At 34.7% G+C, this 14,230-nt stretch overlaps 1 non-coding gene across 1 annotated transcript; it reads left to right on the forward strand.

Moving 5' to 3' along the window:
* The first annotated feature begins 6,534 nt into the window (after window positions 1-6,534).
* Window positions 6,535-6,623, forward strand: MIR1803 (microRNA 1803). Its single transcript, NR_035306.1, has one exon. It is a non-coding gene; the product is annotated as a microRNA 1803 (primary transcript).
* Window positions 6,624-14,230: the final 7,607 nt, after the last annotated feature.

A 14,230-nucleotide genomic window follows, 5' to 3' on the forward strand; every position in this document is an offset into this window, starting at 1 on the left:
TGGTCTTCTTGGATTAAAAGGTAGGTCTTTTTATTTTGAGCATTCCTTGCCAAAGGAAGAAAATTTTAATTCCTTTTTCACTCCCACATTCTGCTGACTGTTTTGGTATAAAAAGCATCTGCGGGATGACTTGGTTTGATATTCTGAGTGTATCTGGCACCTTCTTCATAATGAAATGGTACGTTACAGCTTTCTTGGAAGGAGGAATGTATTCAACTCTAGCCTAAGTTTCATGGTAGTGTTCCAAGCCCAGAGGCTTGTGTTATCATTAGAGGGTAACTTTAGTAACATAACAGGTCTTGCTAACTTCTAGTCTATTCGTGAAAAGTCTACAACAGCATAGGTAAATATTGAGTATTTTGAGTTAGTTGGTAATAGAGTACTAATGCACTATGGCATCTCCATTGCTAAGATCATCATCACTTTGGTGACTAAAAAAGAGAGTAACTGGGAAAACTTTCAGTTCTTTTCATTAGGGTGAAAAGTTAATGTGATCTTAATATTATAAGAGCTTGTTTGTTCAAATCTGTGATTTTTCTTCCAAAATTTAGCTAGAATTCCTAGTTTTATCTCTCTTCCTCTTTTTTAATGCAAACACACTTCTGTCAAATGGATGACTCAAATGAAAAAAATACTTGTTGTGATATGATATAGTACGTGGATTTTTTAAAAAGTGCTATCAGATTTCATTAGAGTTTAGCTGAGTCATTTATTGTACTGCTGGAAAATGATTAGATCCAAGGTGCATAAAAACAAACATAAGAAAGTACTCTAGAAGATCTGCATGATTTTACTTCTCTCAGATTTTATTATTCAACTATCTTTGATCAAAAGTCAGAAATCTCAATAGCACAAACTTTTCTGGAAATCTCTGTAAGAACATTAACTTTATACATCATGATGTTTTAAACACATCTGTTTGGAGTATATGGAGAAAAGAAAGAGAACATTTAGGAAATTTTTGATGGTTTGAGAAAATGAATGTTTCTTCTGCCTCTCAGAATTAGTAGAACAGACTTTGCACAGGCTCTTTCTGTTCAGTTGGTTGCATTAAGATGAAAAATATATCTAAACATGAGGTTATTTTTTTTTTTTTAACTGGAAGCAATGTGGTTTCAAGCTACTACACACTGAGGGGGAAGTATCCAGTAAAGTTACTAAGAAAGATCTTAACTTCTTGGCTAATTTCTGAATCAGGATCTTGTCATACAGCCTGTGATGGTGAGCTCACCACTCTTCGTTGCTGGTGACACTAAATGGGGTAATGATACAGATCTGGTGGTCTTTGTTGCTGATTTTGGTAGCAATGTAAATCTTACCTCTAGTTATGGCGATAATAAGTTGGTGAGCATTGGAGAACTTGGTCTTGTTAAGCCTTTTCTATAAAAATATTTACATTGTCTGCGTATGTCTGTATGTTTTAAGAGTTAAATTGGAAATAGCTAATTAAATTTAAAATGAAATATTTTTAATTTTATTTTTTTAATTTACTCTTTATCTTAAGTTAATATACTTCTAATATTTTAAAAAATAAATTAAAATTACATTCTAACACCCTGTTTGGGTTGTCTTCTGCATTCTTCAGAAACATTCATATCTCAACTATTACTTTCTGAATGCCATGACTCTAAGGACACTGAAGTTGAGCATGAAGCTCTAAGGAGAAATTATTTTATTTTCCCCTGAGATTTAGGAATATTTTAAGGCTCTCCAGGCCTCTCAGTAACTGCTATACTGTTTGGGACTGACTTTCCAGTGATGAGATTACCTAGATTAAAAGATAGAACAAACTTTGCATGTGAAGATTGTTAAAATATTTTCTCAGTGTGAAGAACGACATGAGTACTTTAGCTGCATGGTTCCTCCTAATATTAGGTGATAAAAAACCACTAATTTTCTAATCACCTAGGTTTACACTATAGTTGTATTTCCTCTATATGAATGTAGTGCTAATTATCCTCTTTGCAAAGTAGAGACAGGAGAAGTGGGAAGCAAAGAAGGTTCCCAAGAAAAATGCATCAAAGAATCCAACTGTGGTAAGTAAATAAATAATTGTACACTATGCTTACAATTAATGTGTTATACCATAAAATGGAGACACTTCTGTTTCTACTGAACAGTTTGCAAATCCTCTAATGCATTTACTTGTTTTGATTTTAGATTTTGACTGGTATTGGCTGCTAACTTTTTAATTATGTTTGTTTCATACAGTTCTAAGAATCATAAACTCTCTGCATTCCCAAGTACTCTTGAAAGCTCTTATTCTGAGAGCTCAGACACTTTCAGCTCTACATTTTCAGTAAATCCTTTAGAAAAGGAAACTGTACAGTAGAATGCCTGTTGTGCCAAGCAAAAAATTGCACTATGGCACCTAGCCAGTACTGTTGACATAATAGATTGTTTGAAGGAGAAAAGTGCAATGACATAATACAAGGTCACACTCAAGGGCCTAATTCACAGAACTCTGAAAAGGATCTTTAAGTGATCAGGCAGTGTAGAATCACTTCTGAAGAGCAGGGATGTCTAAAGTGATAAAATACACTGTGAAGGAGAAAGGAAGAACTAAAGCATAATTTTCTTTCATGATAATAGTAATGAATATAGCTAAATCTACTGCTTGGGTGATGTGTTTTTAGGGGAGCATTTTGTGCTGATACAAGCTTGTGAACATGATGTGTAATAATGATGCTTATGTAAGCCTCTGCCAAGCTTGTTATTTAAATTTTATAAAATTCTTAAATTCAATGAACATGGAATGAGAATATTACAACATTTTGCCTTTGCTGTTTTCAACAGGAAATAAATTTCAGTTTAAAAATTTGCAAGAATGTCAAGTTTGAAGCAAAGGCATGAATTTCCCCTATATCATGTATGTAGTGAAGCTTAACACAGACTAATTTGTAAAATGCAGAGCATATGCTGACATATGCAGGAAGTTTTATAATATGGCATGATTTCCATCATTTAGTATGCATACCTCACAGAATACTTCAGAATGAGCACAAGGGTTTATGTGTCCCCAGATAGCAATAAACAGTGATCAGATTGCTGAAAACTGCAAATGTTCCCAAGTTAATGCTATAAGTATTTGGACTGATATTGTACATAGAAGTTGGACTGAGAAATACAAAGGAAGGCTTTCATCCATTTCCAGAACATTTAATGCTTGGCATTATGAAATGTATTTCAATTCCTGTGAGCATGAACATAAATTTAAAAGATTTATTGGTTAGCTTGCTGAGGATGCTTGTAGTGTTTTATTCTGTCGGAAAAAAAGTAGTTAAAATGTCATGGTTCTTAGAAAACATCTGTTCTACCAGATCGAGACTAAATCATTTTATTTGTGTTTTGCTATTTTTTTATGACTTTTAATTGCTCCTGATGAATGTTAAAAGCTTTTAGTTAAAGATACTCAATATCTTGAAGCTGAATCTTGCTTCAAGATCTAATATGGGTTGACTACTCACTGGGATAAGTAGAGTTGAATCAAAGGGAGCTATGGGTACTTGGAACTGCTCTGTCAGTGCTACTGCAGTGAAAGTAGTGGAGGGAATGGCCTTGTCTAAAAGTTTCTATATGTCTGTCGTACTCTTTAAGCCCACTGTACACTGGAAACCTAAGCATTTTAAATAAAATCCCTCTTCAGTAAAAGTACTTCTTTTATTGGCATCAATATGAGGTGGACTAGCATTATCTCTTTGACGTTCTTTTGCTTTCTCAAATGTTTATCTGACTACATTCATTTTTATAAGTTGATCTCTCCTGAAACTGAAGAATAATTCATTATTCCTGTTATTTGAATTGACAGCATTAGGTAACTATATCTGAAACCCTCCAGTTGAAAGGAAGCTCTGATATTGCATCCTTCTGTGTTTCAGTTCCGCTATTGTAATTGAATTTGGAAGCACCTGCTTCTGAGCCATGGAACATAATCACTACAGAAAATGGACTGTTCCTCAATAAACTGGACAGCCTTAGATAGCCATTCCCCCTGCCAGGTCTGTCACTCTCACAGGTGAAAAAGCTCAAATACTTGTCAACACCCAGTGGCAGCTGGAGGAAGGAGACCCTGAGGTAATGTTTTTGGTAAGAGAAAAATGGGTTCTATCTCTGGTCTATTGGTACTAGTGCTTCAGCATGAAGAGCTAATAAGTTCTCATGCATGCAGGAAAAGGGAGTGAATGTTTCTTTGAGCAGAGCCTCCTGTGAATTTACAACAAATGCCACCTGGCAGAGGGCACCATAATCACAAGTGAATGTGCCCTTTGTCCTTAACTAAATTTACATATTTTTCAGAGAAAGGTTCAATGTTTATTGTGTTTAAATAGGACTTCCTTCTCAGCAATGTAGACAGGGCAGGTTTTAGACACTTCTGTAGAGCAGCCAATTTCAACAGTGTCTAGCACTGTTAAGTCAATAAATTCACACTCAAAAGTTACTCTCTCCCAAAGTAATTATTTCCTTTGATCCAGGTCAAGATAAACTCAATAATATGCCTCTGTGACTGGTCTCAACCAATCTTTGATATTTTTTTTTTCTGCTAGAATTTGAAGACAGAGGGAATAAAGTAATATTTCATCTGAAGTAATTTCTTCATTCAGTTAGAACTTCATATTGGCCCAATTGAACTCACTGGGCTTTTTGCCACTGACTTTAATAAGGTTAGAATAAGAATCATAACATTTCTTATTTCTTCCAAATAACCAATTAAAATATTAAGTGTCTCAGGGTGAATGCTTCCTTCTATTCTGACTCTCCTTTTAATATTATTTCTTTTTCTTCTGCCCTTCATTAAGTTTTAATTAAGATTTCCTTTGTTTGTATGTAGAAGGAGGTTATTTCATTTTTAAAATTTTCAGGGCATGATTCAGTGTTTATTGTTTTCTAAGGAGAAAAAAACACAATTGTGAACATTACTTTTCTAGTGGAGGTTTAATCTACCAAATGTGTTTTGCCTGAGGATGAATTGGGAAAGTAAGGAATATGAGAGCAAGAGTGCATTCTCTCTCCTCTTTTAATTAAAAAATAAAATAAAATACATTTAGTTAATAAAAAATCTGTTTCTCCTCAATGCTCCCCAGGGAAAAGAAAGGCTCTTTCTCCTCCCATTGTGAAAACAAGATTGATAGTACTGATACACAAGTTTATTTCTGAAGCCCCTTTACATTTTTTTCCATTCATTCTTCTTTATAAACCTGAGCAGTTACTGCTTATTATTTTACATTAATGTCAACTATAAATAATGACTTTTGATCCAACTTGTGGCATTGTTGCTGTGGGTGATGATACAGGTGAAAAGGATGTGATAGAAAGAACTATAGACTCAGTTAAGAGAGTGAAGGAGGAGATGTGGGCCAAGCAATATTTCTGAAAACATTCTTAAATGTTATAGCATGAAAAAGATAGATATCTACCTGAGTGATGGAATGAAAAAAGGAAAGAGAACAATTCTGTACATTTTTCATTTGGATTTCTTGCAGTGACTGTGTACTTGCAAAGTTCTTGTGCTTGTACTAGTAGTATTGCCTGGGTGATATATGAATTACTGTGTATTGCTTTCATTTCAGGTACATACATGAAAATCATAACTTTGGTCTATGTGAAGATTTTGCACTACAATTAATGGCTTAGACTTCATGTGCAAGGCCCAAAAGATCAGTAGTTGTCTCCTGTGTATATTTTTAGCAGTACCATTACAAAATGATTAAAAAATGAAAATGTTTCAACTTTTGAGCCATTCCTGTCTGTGTGCATAAGCAAGGTAAATTAATAAATACTGCTAGCAGAAATTTAATGAAGTGGTTTATCATAAGAACAAATTTTAAACAGGAAAAGCACAAAAGACCTTTCAGATGTTTATTTTCTATAAAACTGATCCTAATGTAGGCATATTTTTGTATCTAATTTAATGACTGTAGTAATTCTGTTCATTTACTGTTTGTCAAAGTCTGTACTAATATAACATTTCACAATGCACATCTGCAAGCTCAGAGAACTTAAAGGTGTTATTTTTGTAATGTTAATATCCTTCTGCTCGTCTCATTGTGAACTGATTGTGCTTTGTTGTACAAACTGAGAAAACACTATGACAATCTTTGTATCATGTATTTTCTGTCAATTTAAAAAGAAATGAAACTAAAACCCTTATGTAGTTAACTGTACAGTAGTTTTTTTAGCTTGTTTCATATTGTGAGACTCTATACTGATCTCCCCTTACATCTGTTCCTTGATCAAATCAGAGTCTATACTATGTTTCTGAAGCAAATATGGTTTGAAAAATGTATTTTTCTGTGGCTTCATTTATTTTCTCAGGATGCCTAAGGATTTTGACTGAACTGATGAATTTGACTATAAGGAAATGAAAATACCCCAGTTAATGTTTTCTTATCACTCAAACAGACCTCAGCTTCATCTTTCAAATTTCAGCGGACTGCAGTCTAAAGTGAAGTTGTTCAGCTGAAATTGCCGGGACTTTAGGTACTCCAGGGTACTAGAAAGCCATCTTATTATTAATCCTGCATTAATGAAGAGATTGGACTTAGGGCATGATCCAGAGCCCATTGTAGTCAATGGGAGTCTTTTTCCATTGACTTCAGCGGGGTTTGGATCAGGCCTTTACTTCCTGAAAAGATAGACTCCCAAGAAAAGTCTGCTGTAATCAAGAGGCATTCTAAGATGCTGAAGACCTAACAGCTGTGACTGGCTATGGGTATGGCTCACTGCTCATGGGGAAGTGTATCTTAAATTCTAAGCTTTGCTATACACATTCAGAACACTGAATTTATATTCATATAATAAATGGTAAATTATGAGAAACAATGAAGATACATTTCTAAGTATTTCCCAAGGGGGAGGGGAGAATTTAATTTTAAAATTCCGAGAAATCTAGTTTGTGAATCCTTGATATTCTGAAATAAAAAGCAATGAAATCGCTAGGGATTTCACTTTCTTTCACAAGCACCGTAATGAAAACTAACAGTACTAACATAAAATCACAGATCACTATTATAAAATCTCAGTCATCTATTCAAAATGCCTATCTCTGTGAAAGGGATATAGGCATGTTATAGAATTGAAGGAAAATTAAGGATTTTCTTAAAAACAATAAATATTAGGGAGCTCTTTTTTTGTTTGTTTGTTTTTTGTTTTTTTTTGTTGTTTTTTTTTTTCCTGAAATAAGTTTAAAGAATTTTCCTGGAGAGAAGAGAAAAAATTAAATCCTCCCCTACCTCTTCAACAGATATATATTCAAAGGAAGAAGAAAATCTCTTTCAAGCCATGTAAAGATGTGAGATCCTAAATATCTCAGATAAAAGACTGAGCTAATGGATTCAGGGCTTTTGGCTTCTTATTGTTGTTTAGTTATGTGATGACTAAATTATACACCTGCAGAACTGTCATAACATCTGAGCTAGTTTCTCAAGATTTTTCCTACAGATGTTGTAGGCCCTTTTGTGGCAAAAATCTAACCAAGCTTTTCAGTTGTTTAAAGTAGATGTGTTGAACTATGCCCCAAAACCACATTCCTCTCTCTACTGATTGTGAAAGAAATAAATATGACAACTGAAAAATACATGTTTACATATGAGAACGTGATTTACTTCTGCCTCTGTCTCCATGTGGTACTAGGAACAACAAAATCCTGTACTGAAGGCTAGAAGTTCGAGAGCCATGTGGTTGAGAAAGCCTTGCAAAAGTCATTTTAACAGTGAGAGGGCTTGGACATTGCCAGTTATAATTTACATGGCTGTAAATCAAGTGTGTTGCAAAGACAAGAAGAGGGAGCCTGCAAGATTTCTGCTAAATCTGTCCCAAGGCCAGACACTTCTGATTTTTCTCCTTTTTCTCCTCCCATGGGAGTTTTTGGCCAACAGCCTGAACCAATCTCTTCCTGGTACTTTTCAGAAAAGTCAAACAAAATTTGTCTCCTTTTTAACAGAAACTTCAGTCTTTCTCTCCTAGGCATGTTGAAATGCAGAGAAAGGAATAACATGTCTCCGAAATTCTTGTTCTATCTGGCACCTCTGATAAAATAATCTGTAATGTTTGAGTAGCATAATCTTTGATAAAACTAATAATTTATGGTGAACAGATTTTTAAAGGGAGGGTTCTTGGTACATTTGGGGTGGTTCCATTCTCCACAATACTTTCATAAAGTAGGAGTCCTCTGGCTGACTACAGTGAGACTTTAAGGCAAATGAAGCTGTTTGAAATGCCTGTTCTGGAAAGAGAATTATACAGTGGAACTCTGAAATAATTCTTGTCTTTTCCTATTATTAACAGAATATGTTAGTCTTAGCATTTAACACAAAGCTCACAGAAAATTTCATAGTCAAATAATGCATCTTAATTGGCATCATTGATGTTTTGCTTGCTAATTTGATTTCTTTGTGATATTTCATCTCTCTCTTGGTTGATGTGACAATATTTTATCCCATTTATACTGGTAACAGTATTTTATATGCCAAAAAGACTCTCTAAATGCTGGAAAAGTGTACCATTAAGATTTGAAAAGTTATCTCCTGTGAGGTAGGTATTACTGGTAATACTGGCATTATTAATGATTATCACACAATCAGACTAAATCTGTATACATAAATTGTAAATAAAGTCTTGAGGCTTACTTTGGGCTGCTGGATTTTTGAAGTTTGCTCTTAAATTGTACAGTTTTCCAATTAAAAAATACACTTTTTTATTATTTTATATATCATCTTCACTCTGGTTTATTATTTTATTTTGGCTAGTTTTAGACTTCATGGAAGAACACAAAATATGTCTGTTAATATTATGCCTGCTGTAATGGATCTCTTTCCCTAACTTACAGGAGAATGTTGATTGTTGCTACTATGCCAAAGTACATTCTTAAAAAAAAAAAAAAAAAAAAGAATGTAGAATCACACTGCCTAAAAGTTTTGGGATAGTTTTCATTTATACTGTCTAAATTATTTCTGGCATATATATTAATAAATTTTAATTAAGTAAAGCCAGGTTAAAATATGGAGAATACAGACTATAAGCTTTTTATCAGCTTTGGCAAGAAGTTATGCAAGAAAATCATTTTTGTATGCAAGAATGGGGATTAGGAGGATCATCTATGAGAATGACATTATAAAAGAAGGGTGGTGTTGAAAATTATATGTGATAACTTACATCTTCAGCATAAAAAAAGAATCTGCATATTTATTACATAGTGTGATAATTCAATAGTGACCAAATTATAAGGATGTCAACAAACATTCTTTTTTGATGTCTTCCTAAAAAAAATCAATTTTTCTTGCCTTACTTCCTCTTCTCCTTTTTGTTTTTCTCACAGAATCACAGAACAGGTTGGAAGGGAACTTAAGGATCACGAATCTCCAACCCCCTGCTACAGGCAGGACCACCAACCTCCACATTTAATACTAAACCAGGCTGCCCAGGTCCCCCTCCAACCCGGCCTTTCCCATTTTTCCCCTTCCCTTTTTTTTCCTTTCTCCTTCTCCATTTCCCCTTATTCTTCTTTGAGATAACATACAAACATGAAATGCTATAATTCACTCAATTATGATGTAGGGAATCTAGGGAATGTAGGGATGTTTTGTCATGGCCAGAATGGATGATTGAGCACCTCATGATGGGGACGGCTGGCTAGGAAGCACAGGTGCAAGCAATTTACCTGTGCTTCCCAAATGACCAGAAGGGGTGGACCCAGAGTCCACTCCACCCTTGGACATTTAAAGGCTAGCCTTTGAAGGGAGAACATCCCTTGGATTAAGGTTACTTTCTGAAAAGGAGTGCTCTGCTGTTAGAGACACTTTGTTGCTAACAAAGTGAGTCAACTTTTCTCCTTTTTATGATTACTGGTATTCCAAAGGATACTTTGCCTGAGATTGGGAAGAACTTCTCCGAAGCAGTTTTGCAGCTTCCTAGGACAGTCACATGCTATTGATGGTGTGGTAAGTTGCATATTGTTCCAGGTTAGCTGGAGTGTTCTATGGAGACTTTACATGGTATCTAGAATTTTATGATTTCTTCATAGAGACTTCCAGAAAGTTATGTTCTTATTTTTAAGAGTCTTTGGAAGTTAGCTGTGCATGTGTTTATACAACTGTGACTGTTTCAGATGCACTAGATGTATCTTACTGCTTTTTTTCTTGTATGAATTTAATGTTTCAGCATTCTCTGAGAGTAGAGATGAAATGGTTGAATACTAGAAAATCATTATAGATAACAAGCGGGCAAATAAAATTCACTTAAACTATGAAGAACTGAATTATTATAGAGGTTTATTATGTCATTAATTAAGGTTTACTCATGAGAATAACTCAAACGTGTAGGAAAATAATACAATTCATCTACAAGAAGAACAAATGGGTGCTGATAGGGAAATTCATTACTTAAATAATCATTAAAAGGAGGGGTATTGTATGAAGCATAGTCATTGGCAAACATTACTGATTTCTCTGTATTGCTATGTATGTTTGAAATAAGGCTTATAGAACAATTCATTCATGTGAAGATACATCTTTTGAGTGCTAGAGAATGACAAAGTTTTTTACTCACATGGGGTGCAACTTAAAAGAGAAGCCAAATCAAGACTTCTCATTTCATGTAAGATCTCAGGTTAAGAAGAATAATCATTATGATTCATGTGTGACAGTCTCAAACCTTAAATTAGTTTCATTTTTCAGAGTTGGTATATCCCGAAGTATGTATGTAGTGGATTCTGAGTCTTGACAGCCTGGAAGAAAACCTCAGTTGCCTTGCTCACCTAAATATGCAAGAAAAAAAAAAAACAACTCACCTTAACTGAGCTGTGGAAATGTCTTTTTTAAGAAAAGTTTTTTTTTGAAAGAAGATACTTCATGAATTACATAAGCAGCAATTAAAGAGATGATTTTGGCATATCTAAAAATCATGTATGGAATAGCTTCAGTTTCTGAAGCCCCAGAACAAGTTGTGTAATGGTATAGGATCCAATATCACTTGCAGATGGTGTAAAACTAGCACGATAGCCTGCCTTGTTGGCTCTGTTAAACTTCTGTCCTACATAGGCTGATCAGATTTGTAGTAGATCTACTACTGCCTCTTTATTTTGATGTGTAAAAAAAAACAAACCAAAACAAACAAAAAAAAACCACAAATCAGAATGTTTCAGGAATTTCACTGTGCATAAGAATTGCCTCCTGTGAATTACAATAAGCAGCTCCTATTATTCCTGTAATATTGGAACTATCGAAGTGAAATATCTTAAGATAACTTTATTCAACATCCTTAATAAATGACTATCTCTAATAAATTTGGAACTGAAGGTATGTATTTTTTTCAGCTGTCCCAAATTAACAAATGAAGTTGAAAATTATAAATGTGATATGAATATGATCTTGAAGATGATATTTTTATGAAGTAGACAACTACTGTAATGGCTAATTTTAATTTTTGTAGTTTTTTGCTGTCAACATTAAACTATCACTTAATCTCCCTGATGAGCACTGAAGCTATGATGTTCTTATTATTTTTAATAGAGAACAATCTTATCAGTTATTCTCTAAGATATATTGGCTTGGAAACAAAATTCAGGTTTATATTAACAGACTAGAATATTTTCATTTTAGTGTCTGCAAACATTAAAATCCTAGAATGAGCTAGAGAAGAGAGAGGTTGTAGAGAAGTTACTTTATATCCACATCTATGTACCTCACATTAAAAATCAAAAGTGTAATTCGATAGGACTTAAGTGGTGAGGTACCAATCTTATATTTTTCTTTTACATCTTTCATAGTTTTACCAGGTAAAAAAGGAGAGAAAGATTTCAAAAAGGCTCCTTCCCTCTCCCGGGTACTTATCCGTTAGTGTGTGTTCCCCTTAAATTCCCTTTTTTATTTTTTTTAGTTTATATCAGTCTGTCTTCTCCACTTCTCATTTATTTATTTTCCAGGAACAACTTGGGGGGAAAAAAAAATAGTAAGATGGATCTGATTTTTGCATTTAAATTGTCAGAGCTCTAACATAAAAACATAGGTGTTTCTACTGTTCTAAGAGATCTTCTGCATCCTTTTGGCCTGTGGATATACTGACAGTATTATATTCTTTCATGATACCAGATGGTTTCTAATTACTAAGGCAGTTGCCTGGAAGACTATTTTTAGTCACTGACAAACAGCTCGCATCCTATTTGCATTTAAATGGTTCTCAGATGTACCTAATAGTTTCTGAATGGTATCAGTAATGCAATTCTATGTTCCAGTTCTATACAATAGGTGCACTGAAATAGCTACCACCTTGCTGCTTGTCTAGAAAATGCGCATTTCTACTTGAGGTGAAGATCTGTGCCTGTAGTGTGATAAGTAGTTACCTGTTACTGTATTATTCAGCGCAGCCTTCTTGTGTGATAAACAAACTTCTATCTTTAACATACAATACTCTTCAGACAACCTCTTACACATTTCATTATAACTTTTTCAGAGCTAGTATGAATTTCCCTGATGAAGTGAATGACTTCCAAGTACTGAAGGTCCTGGGCAAGCAAATCTTCCCTTTACTTTGAAACAGGAAAAAAAAACCTCATTTCTTTATGTAAAGCTTTCATCATAGCATTTTTCACTATAGACTGTTTAGTGCATTTCATCTGCAGAGCAGTTCAGAAGTAAGTTCTCTTCTGTACAGGTTTGCTTCATAGAATATCATTTACAAAACTGAACTTTGCTTCAAAGGCAATAACTCCTCTCTGTTGCTTGCAAACCCTATATAGATGAGGATTCTGATTTCAGAAAGTTAATGAAGGTTGCAAGTTGTCTATTAAGTGATCGTGTGACTATGTCTTCAAGATGAACACTCAAAAAAAAAACATATAATTTTTTTCATATTCAGAAGTTTTTTGTTTGCATTACACTTTAAAAAGTATTTAAGCTTATGATTAGAACTCATAAAGATGAGAAAAATACTAAAGTCTGATTGTTCTGTCATCAGCTAGTGGCATGCGTTAACTTCTGCAAGCTCTTCTGAATTTCTGTTTCACTGATAGCTCAAAGCATCTTTTTATATTGCTATAGCAGGTTTACATATGGTTGCAGTTGAATAACTGTAATGTCTCCAAAATGCATTTCCTCCACCTTGAACCAAACTGAAAGCCCATGTTGATGTTAAAGGAATTGTAAGATGGGCAGGTAATTGTTTGCATGTGATGTACTGTTATTCCATTTACTCTTTGTAATTCGAGGTTTTAGCCCACAAGAAGAGGGCCTTTTTTAAAGGCCAAACATCTCTTCTACTGATGTCAATGTTAAAGGACTTGCTGAGCTCAACTAGGCCAGATTTCACCTCTGATATTTACACTCACTTTAGACTGAAATAAAGGTGAAAGCTCTTCACTGTAGTTCTGTGTTTTGGATTGGTTGTTTTTTTTCAGGGTGGAATAAGCCAGATATGATTGCAGACAGGAATGTTTTCATGAGCAAATGAGTACAGATCATATTCTTGATCAGGAAACTCTGCTGCTAGAATCTCTAGAACCTGTGGCTTTAAAAGAAACATGTACTTTGCTGAGGCATATTATTACTGTATAATTGTTGGCAGTAGTTCTACAGCTGACAGCAGCAGGAATCTTTGATTTCCACATCAGTCTGGAATGGACTTTTGGTTCTTCATATTGTTTATCTACATTCTTTTTGAGTTCCCCTTGCAGTCAGTAGAAGGGCATAGGCCTCTCTGGAGAGTAATTTCATTCAAAAGCAAGTGTGAAGAAGTGCATGGAGGATGATTCACCTGAGTTATTTCTATCCATCTACTTGGAAGGAAATGAAAGACATGACTAATATAGACCAGTCAAATATTCAGATGACACTAGTAAATATGTTCTTCAAAATATTTTTAAGATCTTGATGTAACTAAACACTTTAAAAATGTTTAAAATCCAGGATCCACAGTCACAGAAACACATTGTGGCTGAGGCCAGAATGGATCACTGGGTCTATTTGCTTCAACCTCTGCTCCAGCAGGATCACCCAGAGCAGGGTGCCCAGGCCTGTGGCCAGGTGAGTTCTGAGGATCTCCAAGGATGAGACTCTGTGGATTCTAGGCCATCTGTGTCAGTACTCCATCAATCACGCAGCACAAAACTTCTTCCTGGTGCTCTGAGGAAACCTCCAGTGCTGCACTTGGTGCCCGCTACCTCTTGTCCTGGCACTTGGTAACACTGGAAAAAGACTGGCCCTATCCTCTTTGCACCCTCCCTTCAGGTATTGATAGGCAT

The sequence above is a fragment of the Gallus gallus genome, chromosome 2 (assembly GCF_016699485.2).
Source record: "Gallus gallus isolate bGalGal1 chromosome 2, bGalGal1.mat.broiler.GRCg7b, whole genome shotgun sequence".
Classification (NCBI taxonomy): Eukaryota; Metazoa; Chordata; class Aves; order Galliformes; family Phasianidae; genus Gallus; species Gallus gallus.